We start from the raw sequence: 16,705 nt of genomic DNA on the forward strand, positions 1-16,705 counted from the left end.
CTTGTCCAGGGGAGTTACAGCCAGTGGTGACTGACATGGAAATTAACAAGACACTTTGTTAAACTCAGGAACCCATTTATTGGGGCATCACCAACACAGGAACCAACTCAGCTTGATCCAGAGATAGAGAACCTGAACTGAGGCAGGGTTGTGGGTTTTGGTCACAGCAAGGGAGAAGCCCCAGGGGCACAAACCAATACGGGTACAGTAGGAGGGCTTAATGCAGAATACAACTAATTGCAACATAAGAAAGGCAGAACACCTCGGGCTGACACCTCACGGGGGATTTTGGGGATGGAGCAATTTTTCCTGGGCTTATAAGGCACGTCCCCCAAGGCAGAGAGGTGTAATCCTCTTCCCAGGACTTAAAGCTGTGCCTCTCACTTTAACAGTGCTTATCTAAAATCAAATCCTTGCTTCTTTGGGTGGGGGTTCTCCACAGGTCACAACAACCCCTTCAGCTCTACAGGCTGGAGGAAAAGTGGCTGAAAATCTGCCCTGTGGGCAGCCCAGGGGTGCTGCTCACCAGCAGCTGAACGTGAGCCAGCTTGGGCCCAGGTGGCCAAGAAGGCCTGGGCCATGCTGGCCGTGTGTGAGCAATAGTGGGGCGGCAGGAGCAGGGCACTGAGCATCCCCCTGTGCTGGGCAGCGCCGCGGCTGCAGCTGGAGTGCTGTGTCCAGTCCTGGGCCCCTCTGACCAGAAAGTCATTGAGGGGCTGGAGCGTGTCCAAAGAAGGGAATACAAATGGGGAAGGGGCTGGAGCATGAGTCAAATGAGGAGCAGTTGAGGGAGCTGGCATTGTGTAGCCTGGAGAAAAAAGAGGAACTGTATTTCTCCCCACTGCCTGAGAGGAGGTTGTGGTGAGGTAGAGATCTCATTCTGTCTGGTAACAGATTACACCAGGGGAGGCTTAGGTTTGATATCAAGGAAAATATCTTCACCAAAAGGGTTGTCAAGCAGGCTATCAGGGGAAGTGATGGACTATATGGACTATAACAAAGTGATAAAAAAAAATTAAAAAGTGATAAAAAAAAGTGAAAACAAAATGATAAAAACAATATAATTTCTCAGTCCCTGGAGGTGGTACTTAAAAGACATGTAGTTGTTGCACTTAGGGTCATGGTTTAATGATGTCTTGGCAGTGTCATTGGTGTTGATGATCTTCAAGGTCTTTTTCAACCTAAATGATTCTTTGAGCCTAAAAAATGACAAATTAATGCCTGAGTAAGCATGCCAGGATAGAACTTTCAGCTGTCATTGTTTATGCTGAAGTGGATTCCTGTTCCTTATTTTGGTTTGTCTTCTAATGTGTGAATTGTTTGGTTTTGGATTTTGTGATTTTAATGTGTATAATTTTGTAGCTGTTTTTGGGAGTATGGAAAGGTAAGAGTGTGAATAAAGATGTAATACATACTGGTTGTAGAAATAAGAAATGAGATTCAAACATGGAGGTGAAAATGAAAAGTACTGTAACATTAAATGTATCTCTACAACTTTAGTGGATATTACCCATCAGTGTCTTGTATGACATTTTTTGTGCAAAAGTTGTGTGAATATCTTTGGTCACAGACTTCATGCTTTCAGTTATATACAGCTTGGTCACAAACCTCATGTTCAGATATATACAGAATGGATCTGTATTCCATGTTGCTGCTTGTGTTTTGCTTGGAGAAACAGAATAAATTTCAGAGTGACAGGAACAAAGTGCTAGTACATCAGAATTATTATACGGAATTTGTCCAATCTACTCATTATATGTCATGTGGCTTTGTGTTGGGAAAAATTTCATGGAATTCCAGTGTGTTACTAGAAACAAAGAAACACGGCATGTAGCATGCAGAGATCTTTGTTGTGATGAGTGTTTCTTGCTTTTGGGTTTTATTGTTAATAGTTTTTTTATAAGTATTTTTGTAATAAATCGGTGTCCTTCTCAGTTGAGATAGAGTTGTAGACTCTTCCATTCTCTACCCTTCATTAGACAAGTCATTATGAAGATGGTTCTCCTGATTGCTATAAATAGTTGTTTCTCAGTGTGCATAGAAAGCTCTTGCTTGGATCTGATCTCTGTTCTCAGAAATTATTCGTTTGCCAAGCAGTGGAGTTTGATGAGAATAATACTGCTTTTCATGTCACTCCTTGATTTCTCTTAATTGCACCATACAACTACAAAAAAGTTAGTGCTGTGGAGAAAGGTAAAATTGAGGTGAGTTTATAGCTAGTCCTCCGTTTCAGTGTTTATGTTTGCAGGGAGGAGAAGGGGAAGATTTAGTTACTGCTGGCAGCACAGACCTGAAGATCAAACTTAGACAGTCTGTTAAAAAGCAGTAGTATATGCTATTACAAGAGTATGTCAAAATGTCTTTTTTCACAGGTATGCAGGCCCTTTGTTATGCAGCAGGATATTTTTTTTCTCACAGATAGTGTGTACTGTTTTTTAATGTACAAAGTATTTATATTCTGAACATACACTTTGGAAAGTCCTGCTGCATAGTTAGCATTAATCAACTGCTCTTTGGCTATGTTTGGGAGCATATGTAGGGTGGAATGGGAAGAAAATCTACCATGTTGATACCTATTTGGGGCATTGGAATTTAGTAGCTGGGAGAGTACACTGATTTAGTTTGTAATTTTTTTTAGAAGTGTCTTCTGTTTCAGACTTGTTATTGAAATAAACTCTCCAACCAGTTTGTTAGGTTAGGAAGTCCACATTACTCATTTTGTTGTGTGCATGGGGATAGCTCCACCCAACATTCACATTCACTGTCAGAACTTTTCACTACACATTGTAGCAAACAAAGAAATTAGTGTTCATTGTCTATAAATTGGATCATTATCTTTATTAATTCATATTCTGTCTTCTATTGGTTATTGATTTCTTGCTCATGTCATTCTAATTAGCCCAATTTTCACTCCTTTTATTATCTTTATGCCAGATAGAGAGGGTTTCAATACTATTGCTGAATTTTCTTTGTTACTTTCTTATTTCAGGGTTCTGCAAAATGTTGTTGTGGTCCAGAAATTCTGCATTCTTTGTGTCCAGTTTCAGCAACCGATCTCTCTCCCAGGCTCCTCCTAGGTCAGAGATCACTGAAACTTATCCAGGTTGATTTGAATTAGTTTAGAAAGATTTCAGTAATTTTCCCAACCTCTGTTCCCACAATAGCAGGCTTTGACAAACCTTGGTAAATGCTGGCTACAGTGACAGATGACAGAGCAGAAGTTTATACTATGTATGATTAATTAAAACAATAAATTAGAAAAGTTAGTTAAAACAATTGATTAGAACAGTTAGTGGGAAAGTTATGAACTAAGCACTATATGGTACAAAACTAAGCATTAGTCACGGGTAGGGATCAAACACTATTGTGTGAAGGTTATGAGAATTTTCCAACATTTTCTCCCACTGCTACATAGACATTGTAAAAAAAACAACTTTGTTTGGAAACAGTCATAGTATCAGGACTGTCATGTCATTCACTAGCTATAGGAAAAGTATTTTTTGAGGCTGTGGTATAGGAATCTGTTCCTGTTCTACAGGAAGCCATCATGCTGCTTGTTATCCTCATAGATGGTCAAGGTTTCTTCTCCTATGTGATGTAGCAACAGTTTTTATTTTCATTCTAATGCAAGCATTGAAAGATTCAGTTATCACTGATAATTGAAACATTTAAAATGCTTCTTTATTATAAAAAATGTGGAAAAAGTTTGCCTAATTTCTCTGACATAGTTTAGTATTGCAATGCATTCCTTGCCTGCTTAAACCATCTATAAAGAGGTTGTTGGGTAGTGCAACATTTTTTGACTGCAGCACTGTTGATTGTCATTTCAGTCATCAGCAGTTACCTCCACTGATTTTGTAAGTCTGACATCCTTTGGAACAGGCTAAGCTTCATCAAACTGTGAAACAAGACATTTATTTTGGAAATAGCAAAGTAGTTTGATCAAACAAGCTCTTTGTTTTATTAAGTTGTATTTTGTGTGTACAGTGTCTGAATAAAAATACTGAGTTCCTCAGCTGTTCGTCTTGGACACAAGTCATAGTACTGCTGTCTTTGTAGTTCTAAATTCAGATACAAGTCTTGCAAAGAACTTCCACTTTGTCTCAAGTTGCTGACATCTTAGTGTCATACTGCTACTGTCCATCTTGGGTAGTGCTGCTCAGATTTCATGTTTTTTTCCATGGTTAGCGGTTTCCAAAACACCATCCTAATATTTTATGTGTTTCAAAAATACACATTTGAAAGTATTTTTTGTGTGTTGCGAAGTCTTTTTGTAATCATATTGATCTGATGGCTGGCCATGTTGGTCTTCACTATTCAGAAAAGTGTAAGCTTGTTCTTAGGACCAGAAATTTGGCATGCCTTCATTTCTTAGCATTTTCATGCAATTAAATAGTGAGTTCTAGTGCCCAATGCTTTGAAACATCTTTTAAAGGTCCATGTGGGTGACCTTTGCACTCATCTTGCCAATTTAGTAAAAAATACTTTTCCTGTAGCTGATGTAGTTCCTGGTTTGAAATTTTGGTATTCTGTAGGAACTTGCTTATTTCAGTGAAAATGCTGGCCATCTTACCATTTTGCTGTTTAGTAAAAGCTTCAAGTACATAAGTAGACACTTCATTTTCATAACAAAGGGAAATCAGCTTTTATTCTGAAAGAAAAGTTTGTACTCTCAGGCCTGTACCAGTGTCCCTAAAGCTTTCCCAAAGGAAAGGGAGTCTCTTATCCTCATGTTTAGAGGTTCTTTTGGTGAAAAATTCCCATTTATGATGTGCAAAGTATAGGTTGTAAAGGGCTAAGTAGCTCTGCTTCTTCTACTATAGTAGAAGGTATACCAGACCAAAGTCGTCTTGAACTCCTAAATACATTTTTTTTTTTTTGGTGGGCTTTAAGTTTTTTTGGTTGTGTCTTTTAGAGTTCAGCTGTGTTGTGGAGGGAGAGATACAGGTATTTGAGTTAAACATTCTTCCAAAAAAATGTTGTATATGCCTTTAATAATGGGATTTCTGGAGTTAAATGCCTGCCTTGTTTCACTGAGATTGTTTGCAGCATCTGTATTTTCTGCTCAGAAAGATCTACATTTAAGATCTCTACTCCTTCTAATCTGTTTCCTGCAGAGTTTGCAATCCAAGGACTCAAGTCTCCTTGATTACTCTGTATTAGTCATGAAAGACTTGTATGTCAAATGAAGTTTGGGTAAAATTGTTGGCTATCAGCAGATGCTGTACAACAAAAGTAATTGCTGTATAGCACCTGCTATACACCAGGATCTAGACCAATCAAAAAAAAAAAAAGCCGATTATGCTACAATTTACTTACTTCTGGCATCAAAAGTGTATCTGTCAGGAGTTTTGGTGCAAAAGCTTCAGTGCCAGTAACCCTGATGCTACAGTTGACACCTGTCATTGCTGAGAAGATGGTGTCAGCAGGCAGTGCTGAAATACAGGATATTCCAAGGTTAGCAAATCCAATATATGATCATATATTCTTCCACACAGTTGCTTTTTAACATAAAGCTAAACTGATTTTTAAAAATAAGACAGTATACTAAAAAAATTGTTTACAGTCTTTGTTAATACCAGAATTAAAGACAACTGAATGCTTCCCAATTTTTTTATATATCTGTTTCTTTAATCATTCTTGGTACTAGTCTTCCTTCTCCTCTGTATTTCATCAGAATTACTGCATTAGAATTTTGTTCCATGGTATTCAAAATGTCCAACTAAAAGCATTTTCTTGTAGAGGAGTCTAATTTAAGCCCTTTGTAGTGGAGCAGTGATGCTGTTTCCTCAAAAGTAAGGAAAAAACCTTACAGAATGCATGCAAATTATTTCTAGCATTTGTTCTAGCATTTTTCTACATCTTGTTTTGCTATGTCAATGAAAACTACAGGTCTAAATTAGAAACACAAGATGAAAAAGGGCACTTGCTACTGTGATTTTTTTTTCGTTCCTAATACAGCTTATTTGTTTATATGTATTGCTATATGTGTTAAAGATTTTTTAGAAATCCAATGGACTGAACATCTTTTTGGGGAGAAATGACAACATAGGGTAATGATACTTAATTCACATGTATAAGTGTCTAAATATGTTCAAAATGAGCTCTAGAAAGTTTTAAGAGCAGAGCATAGTTTGGAATCAATTAAACAGTCTTAATTAAGTCAATTTTTTTTTCCTTTCTTTTCACTTGAGTGTCGCTGACAGGGTAGCAAGAAGCACAAAGTATGCCTGAGTACGAGTTCATATACATATATGGTTATTGTATTTTTGTCCTAGAACATCTTTGTTAATTTAACATGTGTACACTGTAAATCTATATCCTTGCATTCAGTTAGATTCGTTCCACTGTTGTGTTAATGCATGCCAGTACAATCAAGTAGCCAGAATATTATGAGGCTTCTTTTTAATTAATATAAGACTAATGGGATGTTTGAATTGGCATGGAATTAGGTCTCTGACAAAAGCTTTAGATGCCAGTCCAAGTGATGGCTTGCTAATTAAATGTCTAAATGTCATTAAGACCTTGAGAACTAGACTTGATTCATAAAGCTTTTTCCAAAAAAATGTTTCAAGTGCTGGAAGCTGAAAAGAATTAATTGAATGGAGAAAGAGAACTTGTCTTCCTCTAAAACCAGTGGATTTGTGTATTGCTTTGTTTCCATGAAAGAGTAGTTGTCCATAGATGACTGTCTCTATATTGTTCCAAATCACTCCTGCAATTTTACTTGTGAGCAGGATGTCTAGGTTTTTTTTTGTTGTTGTTTTTTTTTTTTCCACAAGTGAAATAGTGCCCATAATGATGTAAAGGTTCTGAAGAGTCCATGTGACAGTCTGGTATGTGTGCAGCAAGGAAGACCTGAAACTAGCTGCAGTGACAAAGCCTGGTTGTAATTCACTGTTTTCTAATTTAGAAGTTTCAGGTGGTTTAGAATATTTTAACTTGTTTGAAAAATACTGGAAGATTTGTCTACCTTGAAGGTACCAATGCTGCTATGGCTATGCTGCTCTGAATATGGGTGACTTTGGAAAGTACTTGTCTGTTACTTCCTTAGCCAGTGTCTATTATTTAAAAACTTCGTGACCAGTGACATAGAAGTGATGGAGTTCTTTAGAATGCCAGGTAATTGTGTGTGGGTAGTTTGCCACCTGGTTCACTGTTCAAAGAACTATTTTATTCAATCTGTCTTCCCTTCAAGTTTACGGTATCATTTCTGAACATCAATGGATAGTGCTTTTCATTATTTTGCCTCTGTTCTGAATTTTCCAAGTTCTAAATATAATTATATGCCTTCTGTTCTCTAGAAGACCCATAAGTTTCAGAACTGCTTTATGTTGTGGAAACCTCAAAATCCTCAAAAAGACAATTTTTGTGATAAAGCAATTCTGTTGCTCATAGCCTGTGGTGCAGAGCACTACCAGGCACTTGGACTGGGTAATAAGGCTGTCATGAGCCTCACTACCAGCACTTGCCAGCATTTCAGGAAAGGAAGAGCAAAAACCAGTAAATATGAGAGCATCAGGAAAAGTGTCAGCTAGGTGTAGACTAGAATGCCCCTGCTATTGTAGCTCACTCACTGAAGTCATGCTGTGACTCCAGCCTTTCCTGGAAGTGCTTGGACATGGTGGAGTGGCAGTGTGCTGTAATAGATGCTGTCCTTTCTGTGTGGTGGGCACACAGGGGCAGTTCTGGTCAAGTCAGTCATCCTGGTAACTTTAGTCACACCTGTATGTGATAGCATGATGTGTGCCACAATGTGAATGTAATTCTCAAGTGTGTGGTCACAAGATGGGGCAAAAAAAAAAAAAAAATCAAGTAAAGCAGAAAAATAAAGAAGTGAGACTAGAGAACAGCTCATTCATAGTTTTGAATAAGTAAATTTCAATTATTGCCTATTGTGCTTCTGGAGAAGGACTGTGGTTTTCTGTTTGAGTGACAGAAGGGATTTTGTCAATGGCATGGAATCTCTCCTATTGTTTCTTCCTTGTTAGAACAAGTATTACCTACTGTGCAGATTTTTGCCTTTCTCTTGCCACCTGGGGTAATTAGCGTACAAAATTAACTCCTTCAGTGTTGTGGGAAATACTTAAAATTCTTGAGCTCTCAGCTTACCTTAATTTTCAGGCATTAAGTTTGCCTGCAAGACCTTTCCCTGCAATTCCTATTTGGAATTTCTCTTTGTGTAGAAAGAATGCATTATGTTTGTTTGGCAGTTTTCTTGGGATTTCTCAGTTTACTTGGGTTTGCGAGGCAAACTTTAAACTTGCATAGTTTGAGTTTTAACATTAGAACATTACAAAATACTTTTAGGAAGGGATTCAGTACTTGATTAGAAATATATACATTTATAAAAGAGTAATGGATCAATGAAATGTAAGTTCATGCTGAAGAGGACCATTTGTGTCAAATATGACTAAAGGCTGGTGTTCTAGCTGACTTGCACTGGAGATTTTTTAAAATACGGTCTTTTCATTGATTTCAAGATTGAAGTATTTGGGTTATGTATTAGAAGAAAAAGTAGTCTTCTAGTACACTTAGTGATGGCAAGCTTTTATAATATTGTTGTGATTAATTAGAATTTTCCCTTCCCATGTCTATAGGGATTGCAATCTAAGATGCAAAGTACACCAGTATCTTAGTTTTTTTAATTGTTACATCTTCACCTTAACTCTGTTTCTACAGTGTTGCAACATGATATTCTTTAATAATGCGATTCTAACATGGGTTCTAAGATTCAGTGCATGCAATTTAAGTATTTGGTTGAGCAGCTTGTGAAGTTGGTTCAAGCTGGGAAGAGAAGCTGGCACTGAAATACATATTTTATCTGGATCTATCTAGATCCTGCCTAGGAATTCCTAGAAGGAATTCCTGCCTTCTCAGTTTTTGACAGTTTTTGATTTAAATGTGTTTTTTCCGTTCTTTTACTCCACTGATGCTTTGTTGGTTCTGGGCATCGATATCAGTCCTTTTCTTCAACTGCTTTTTCCCAGTACTGTACTGAAGTAACTTGGATAGTGGTAAATTTTCACTAGTTGCTGTCTCAGATGCTAACTTCATTACTTTCAAGATGCATGGTGATTTCCAAGATTATGAACAGCCCAATATAAGAGCAGTTTTGTGTGACACCTAAAAATGTGGATCATAGAGCCTTGTTGCTACCTGTGTAGAGCTTGGTACTGGAAGCAGCTTGTCTAGAAATCCAATGCATATTTCAAATTTGTATTCCTTTTCTACTCCACAGGTAGATAAATTTTTTAAAAGTATTCATGCTGCTTGAATACCAGGCAGAGCAGCTTATGCTTGAATTTTTATCCCTGTAAGCTGGTCTTTCATTATTAGGAGACTATATCCTAAGATATTATAGATTTCTCAGACTTTTTTTATAAAAACAGTTACCTCTCCAATGAAAGGAAAAACATTTTTTCTACCTCATTAGTGTTACTGAAATTAAGATTTAAAGATGTAATTCATTGAAAACCCGAACAGAAAAATGTACTTCCTAGCACCCACACCAGCAACACATATTTTAAATTGAGGCTGTGTATTTTTAACTTTCAATAAACTGGCAAAACTGTGTGCCAAATGAGGAGGGGGGAAAAAAATTAGTACGCCACCATCGCCTAGAGGCTTGTGTAACAGCAATTCCCAAAGGAAGAGAGACCCAAATCATCTCATGACACATTTTTATGGTGAATAAATAAGCTGAAGAGAGTCAGAATGCCTCCAAAACAAAAGCTAACCCAAAAATATGACATGAATAATTATTTGCAATGATTAATATGGCAGTGAGCAGAAAAACTTCATGTTGGCCAGGTGTCTTAGAGGGTTGTGCTACCTAAGAACACAAGTCCATTCTTGTCCTGGTTTTCAGTTGAGATAGAGTTAATTTTCTTCTTTCTGTATGAGTGCTGTGTCCCACAGCAGCTCATCTCTGCATGCACAGAAATCAATTAATGGTGAAGTTCTGTATTGGTCCCGAGAAATTAGCTAGGGGATTTTCTTTCTTAACATTACCAAGCAATCAGCTCAATCTTGATGGTGTGAGACTTAATTATAATTGTTCCAAGACGTTATGAGCATATACATATTGCAAGGAATTAAATTCTTGCAGCATTAACTGAACTGTAAACTTTGGTGTATTTCAGTTCTGGAGTGGATCCCAGCACTCTTCAGTGTGACCCTTACATTAGAGGCTGTAGAATAGTAAAAGTTGGTATTTTTTGAAATACCTTGTCTCAACTTGTGGGCTCAATCCCTACTGAACTTTCGTGATTTGATTAACCACAGCAGTGTTGGGAAATTAATTTCCAGTCTGTCTGGTCTGTGCTGATGGATCTCTTTAAACTTGTGACACTTAAAAATATTTTCAGTATACAGTGATAAAAAACAGCCTACCTTTTTCTAAACTAGCTGAGCTGTACTCCTTAAACCATGCAGCATAAATCTTCCTTGACAAGCCATTTTTATTTGTGGTCTTTCTTCAAACTCCCTAGTAATTACTTTTATCTACTGAAATGTGGAATTTTTTTATATTTTTGAGCATAATATATGTGTCCTCAGATTCCTTGCCAACACTTTATCTTGCAAATGATAGTTTTTCTAGATTGATTTGATATAGTTGTCCTCTTGTAGCTAAAAGCCTCTAAGGCTTGAGCCTTAAATGTTCAAAAGATTATAATTATGGTGAGAAAACTCACAGCAATGACTTAGCAAGATCTTTGTGTTTCTAGACCTTATCACAACCTTTCTTAGTACAGTGGGTTTTAAGAAATTTGTCTCTAGCTGGAAATTTTTTAATCTTAGCAGACTTAGAGAATGGTCACGTTTAACATATGTTTTTTGGTAAAGGTCGTTGCTTACAGGATTCCACAAATATTAACTTCCCCTCTTTTTCAATACCATTGGCAAAAAACATGTTGATGACCTTTAGCTAAATAGATGATCTTCAGCTAACTGATTTATTACTACTAAAATGTCAGAATGCTTACAAGAAATAATCTCTTTCATTAAGAACATCTGGTTCAAACCAAACAAAGAGAGGGCTGAAAAGAAGATTGTGAAGGAAAAGGTAAATATTCCATTGATAGAGCTTCAATTTGTCAGAGTGGTGAAGAATTCTGGGATGCTCCTGGGCACTATAAAACTTACATAACCATGTAGCATCTATCTTTTAGCAGGGACCTCTGTCAGCCACAGTGTAACAAGAAACTGACTCTGACCATCTACTTGCACGTGCAGTCATCCATGTGTCATGTGAGTACTGTGCCTTCTTATGGTTAATGCTGAATATGAGGAAGCACCAAATAGGGCTTTATTTTGTAACCCAGGCCACAGCAAGTGTTCCAAGTGTGCACTCAGTGCAAATCTGCCATCAGACAGATCCAAAGTCTGACACCTCCTAAGAAACATGGGAAAATACGCTGTTTTTTAGATTTCTTTAATATTTTTCTAGTGTATGGCCCTAGTGGAGAAAAGAGAAAAAGTATGTATTGATGAAAAAAGTCTTCTAGGAATAACCTTCCATTTGAAAAAAAAATCACCAGAGAATCCCTGAGGTATGCTGGGGTATGCAGGGGCTTTCACACAGAAGACATTCAGCCCTCAAAACTATTAACAGACTACTGAAACAGAATTACAGATGGGCTAAAAGGTGCAGCAAAATTTTTAAATTTGCTGGAATCCAAAGCAGTTGGTGTGGGTGGGCTGGCACATACCAACACAGTCTAGTCAGTGGGGTAAGCTATTCTTGAAAGTCAGCTCATTATCTATCTGATCACTGTGAACTCACTTTCTGCACATTACAGACAAACTGACAAGATTCCTAGCTCACATCTCTACAGTCAGCTTCCAAATTTCTTCAAAGCTTGAGCCATTTAGTAGATTTAGTAAGTACTATCCATGAAACAAGAAGTGAAAGTTACAATATGCAGATACAGTGAACTACCTAACAAGCCTGAAAGAGCAACAGCAGAGGAAATGAAGTGATATAATGTGAGGATAGTGTGACGCTCCTAATCAGTGGATGAGGAAATCATAGATATTGTGACACAACGTTGTCAGGTGGTGCTTATTATATAGCTGAGATAGAAGAGTGGATGGAGAAATACACTGGATTAACAGTTGTCTAAAAAAACTCTCTTAATTACGGCTTTACTGTTTTTAGAAAAAGTGACTAATATTGCAGATGGGGCCGTGGCTCCACATTTGAGCTAACAGATGAGGAGAAGGAAGCAGTATTTCTCCTTGATTTTTTTTATTTTTTTCTAATTTCAAGCAAGAAAGCTTCATGCAGATGGAAAAACTTAGTGAGAGGGAAGAAAGTATGAGTGGGAGATGCCCCAGAGAGCAGACTACTTCTGAACAAAAGTAAGGAATTGGCAAACAGTAGAGAGCATTAAAATGTAAAGGATTTAAAGAGCAAGTGTTGTATTTCTGTGCTCTTAGTTATGAAATAACTAAACAGCATGCATTTTTCTGCTTTTCTCATTTAGCTTATGATACATGTCTGTGGTGTAGTTAATTGACCCCTGTGAAAGACAGAGCTTGTCATTGCTTGTGGAAAAATCTTCTGAAGTTCAGGAACTGGTAGCACAACTTCCGGGGGGGGGTGGGAGGGAGTGGAATTTACTACAGTAGTATAGTAGACAATCGGTTCTTAGTACAGAAAATTCCTGTCTGTTTTTGTAGGACTAGTGCATGTGTTCCAGATGATACATTGGGAATAATTACAGATTTCTTTTCTTCATTCTTTCTTCATCTGCATGAGAAAGGCAGTCCTTTAGGTCCTTGATCCTCAGGTAACCTTTTTCTGATGACCTTTCTTGTGCCCATAGTTGGAAGTTCCTATAGCTGGGGAAATAATATGCAATATATCTGAGGGAATTTTGATGGAGAAAGTAGGGCTACAGCTCTTAATGGCCAAAACAGTGATACTGATGCCAGTGGGAGCAAGTTATGAGTTTTCTCAAGTGTGTATATACCAGCTTTCACTGGTCCTGGTCACCTGGATAAGGATGGGCCTCAGAGGAAACCTGTCTATGTGTGGTAGTGAGAGACGTGAATGTACCTTCACAGTACTAAAGAAAGTAACAAACAAAGAGAATATTCAGCTTCATTGATTTATTTTTTTTTTCCCTATGTAAAGTTGAAAGGCACAAGACAACCTTTAGTTACAGCAGCTGCCAAAATTCATCATCAGGTCCTGTGTTGGAACTTCTTTCTATATAAAACATATGAAACTTCATCTGTTTATTTTATTAGTGAAATCTGTAAACTACTGCCTTCCTAAAAAGTGCTGTCTAATACAAGTCAATGCCTATGTCTTGCACTAGAAAGTTCTGAAGGCAAGATCTCAGCAGCACTGTTGTTTCACATTTGCAAGAAATGCCAAAATAGTTCCTGGCACAAGAGAAAGTATTGCTCTCATTACCCAGCCACTCCCTGCCCAGGGTTTCTGAGAAAAGTAATTCTGTGCATCTTCAATGACTAATAATAAAATATCAATCACTTTAAATATATTAAACAGCAAAAAGCTTCTAGGGAGAAGAGTATTATTGCAGAGATGAGGTTGCAAAGGTGGAGAGAATTGTCCCATTTATGAGCCAGCGATGAAGAACCAGAAAACCTCTTGCATTTTCTGTTGTAATAGTCATGATTTTGAGGCAAATAAATACTTTGGGGAATGTACCTTATATTTCTAAAAATTAAGACCTTAAACCTCTACTCAGAGATTCTAATTAGTACTACTAAGTTGTGGGTTGTAACAGTTAATGACAACTTTATTTGGTCTCAAAATGTATTTTTATAAATGCAATGGGAAATACTTACCACATAGATGGCATCAAAAATTTCATTAAAACTATTGCCATTTCCTTTTCTGGAGCCAAATTCCCATCTGATTCTTTGAGAATACTGGGCTGTGTAGGCTTCAGGGATCTTGTCCAAAATCATAGAAGTAATTTGAAACTGAACAGGTATCTTTAGATACTAAAATTTTCTGTTCTTTGGATTTGATAGTTTCATGCAGAGATTTGAGCCTTCTAATAGATTTAAAAGGGTGGGTTTATGTAATACCTTGCAGGTATTGCTAAGTCCGCCTTGGTAATGGTTTCTTTCAAAGAGCGAAAAGTCATCTTGTTCCATCTGCCAGATAGAAAATAACTAGCCAAAAATAAACATAGTCTAAAGAGTTTTTCCTGTGTAATTCTGTTCTTTTTTCCTGAGAGCCTGACCTTTTTTTTTTAATCAAACAGTGTTTTGTTGGTATCAGTTTTATTAGTAAAATCCAGTACTGCACATAGAAAGCAGTTTTGAGGGAATATATTCACCTGTGTAGCAGTGGTTTGACACCACTGGAAGATGCAATATGGGAACAGTCAAAACATGCTGTTTATTAAGCCGAATTTCACTTAATACTGGATTTTGCTGCAGAGGCAAGTGCATGTGACACAGACCATAAGCTGCCATTTTTATGAAATCATAACAGAATGGACATTGCTATGAGGGAGGAAGGAGAGGCTCTTTCCCTCCCTCTCAGCTGTCATATTGGCAGAAAGCATTAAAGAATTTGTGCTTCCGCTTGTTCTGCAAATAAATTTGGGACTTCAGGCTACAGAGCAGTGAATTTGCTCTGATTGCGGCTCCCAGACTTAAAAAGGATTAACCAGTACCAGGAGTAGCAAAAATCTTTTCATACAGTGGGAGCTGCAGTTAGTTTTTCAGAGCTGCAGAAAATGCACTATGGTGTGTGTAAATGAATACATTATGTAGCCTTCCATCTTTAATACACCTGGATTGGGTTCTATAAAATTAACTGTACTTCACAATGCTTAGTTTTTCACTTTTATGTGTGGAATTCAGCTTTAAAGTACATAACATTTCAGTTTCTTTGGTTCTCTGGTGTAATTTTTGCACATGTCATTCCAGGCTGTGTGGCACTTGCCACTTCTGAACACTTGCCACTCTTTGGGTTTAAAAATATTACTGGAGCAACTTGATTTGGTATTAAGCTACAACTCCTATTGCAACAACTTGCCAACTGATAACACAGGTGTCAAGTGGCGTCTGTATTTAGTTGAATGTACACTAATGAATGTGAATTGAAATGTATAGAATTTTCATATGGAGTGGGCTTCACACTAAAAACTGGGAGCGTTTTGGTTTGCTTTTCTGAGGGGTGAGCAGTGTGTGTATCACTAAGATATCAAGTAGGATGTCTTTAGGTCTAATACCTAGCTAGGTTCTAAACTCTGAACCTTTTAAGAGTAATGTGATGTTACAGTTGAGGGAGGATGAACTTGGTTGCTGTGAAGTGGATCATAAACCACCATAAACCGTACGATTACTGTAATTAATAGAAGCTTTATAGCAGAAAATCATAAAGCCTGGAACACCCTTGACTAATGGCCCAGTTAACTTTGGCTTATTTTACTGTTACAGCTGAAGTGACAGTACCTCTGCAGTTAGCCTGAGCAGTGAAGTTAGAGACAATTTGGTGCAGAACTATCCTGAAGGTAGAAGATGATGGGTCACTCATCCTCTTAATCGTGAAGACTTGATAAAAAGTTATCTTGTAAAGAGCATCTTTTCTGCATGTGGATTGTTGCCTTCTCTGACTGGAAAAAGGAAGTATGAGGAAACAGCTGAAATTAAATTAGTAGCGTTTAAATAATGTGTGGTGCAATTGCTCACATGCATGCACAGGCCTGCAGTGCCTTTCATTTCATCTCATCCCAACTATGAGGTCCTACATGTCTGCTTGTCTCATGCAAATCCAAAAGATTATTATAGGCAGAATGAAGGATTATAAAAAGGCATATCAGGATAAATGCTTTAATGAGTTATCTATCCTTATGTTCCCTTGTATAAGCATATAACTCCGTAATTTATGTAATATACCACAGGGAAGGGCACTGTTCTGCTCTAGGTGAGGAACCATTGCACCTTTTCAGATGTTTTCTATCATGCCTTATTTTGTTGAGATGGGTTGCACTGCCCATAGATCTATTCTTGAGTCATTCTAGGGGAGTAAAGAGGTTTAATTTTGTGCTGTTTCTGCAAAGCTGGCTTTTATATCAAAGTTTTTTAAAAGATTCCTATAGTACCTCTTATATAGATAATTGTTGGGTTTTTTAAAGCGAAAAACAAACAGCTGAAATATGGCTTAATTTTTGCCGTCTCTTAAGTTTCAGTAGTGTGCTTCTGTGAGGTTTTAAGTCATCCTCACGAACACGTTGTTACATCCTTACCCTTGGAGAGAGAATTTCTGGAAGGAGATTATAAAATAGTTTCATAAATTGATTTCTTTCATAAATTCATTTGTCTTTTAGATTTTTTCCAACTGGTACTTATTGTTCTGATTTAACATAACTTAAATGTACCATATATTTGGTTTGTTATTAAGCTACCAAGTAGCAGTAACATTTTCATATCTGAAAAGCACATGAAAATAGTGTTTTACTGAGCTGCAGAGAAATCTGAGATGCCCTTGAAGGACACGCTTCCTGCTGCCTTTTTAAAAGGCAGTCTCCGTTTATTTCTAGGTGAGCTGTAGCAGCTTTAGCGCTACTACAAGCAGGACCCCGTTTCCTTTTTTACATGAAAAGCGTCAGATGTTGTTTAGGGCAGGCGGGCGAAGGGCGGCAGCGGCTGCCGGTGCGGTGCGGCGCGGCCGGGCGGGTTTGCGCAGCGCGGCTTCGCTGTGCGG

General features: G+C 37.6%; 1 protein-coding gene across 9 annotated transcripts in view; it reads left to right on the forward strand.

Annotated features, from left to right (window-relative positions):
• APC (APC regulator of WNT signaling pathway) overlaps positions 1-16,705 on the forward strand; it is a 107,167-nt gene that overhangs the window by 10,297 nt on the left and 80,165 nt on the right. For 6 of the 9 annotated variants that reach the window (XM_033520537.1, XM_033520541.1, XM_033520536.1 and 3 more), the window contains one exon: positions 11,175-11,253. The exons of the other annotated variants lie outside the window; for them this stretch is intronic. The gene's annotated coding sequence lies outside the window, so the exon portion shown is untranslated. The remainder of the gene's footprint in view (positions 1-11,174; positions 11,254-16,705) is intronic. 9 annotated transcript variants of the gene reach the window in all.

This window comes from Parus major, chromosome Z (assembly GCF_001522545.3).
Source record: "Parus major isolate Abel chromosome Z, Parus_major1.1, whole genome shotgun sequence".
Lineage (NCBI taxonomy): Eukaryota > Metazoa > Chordata > Aves > Passeriformes > Paridae > Parus > Parus major.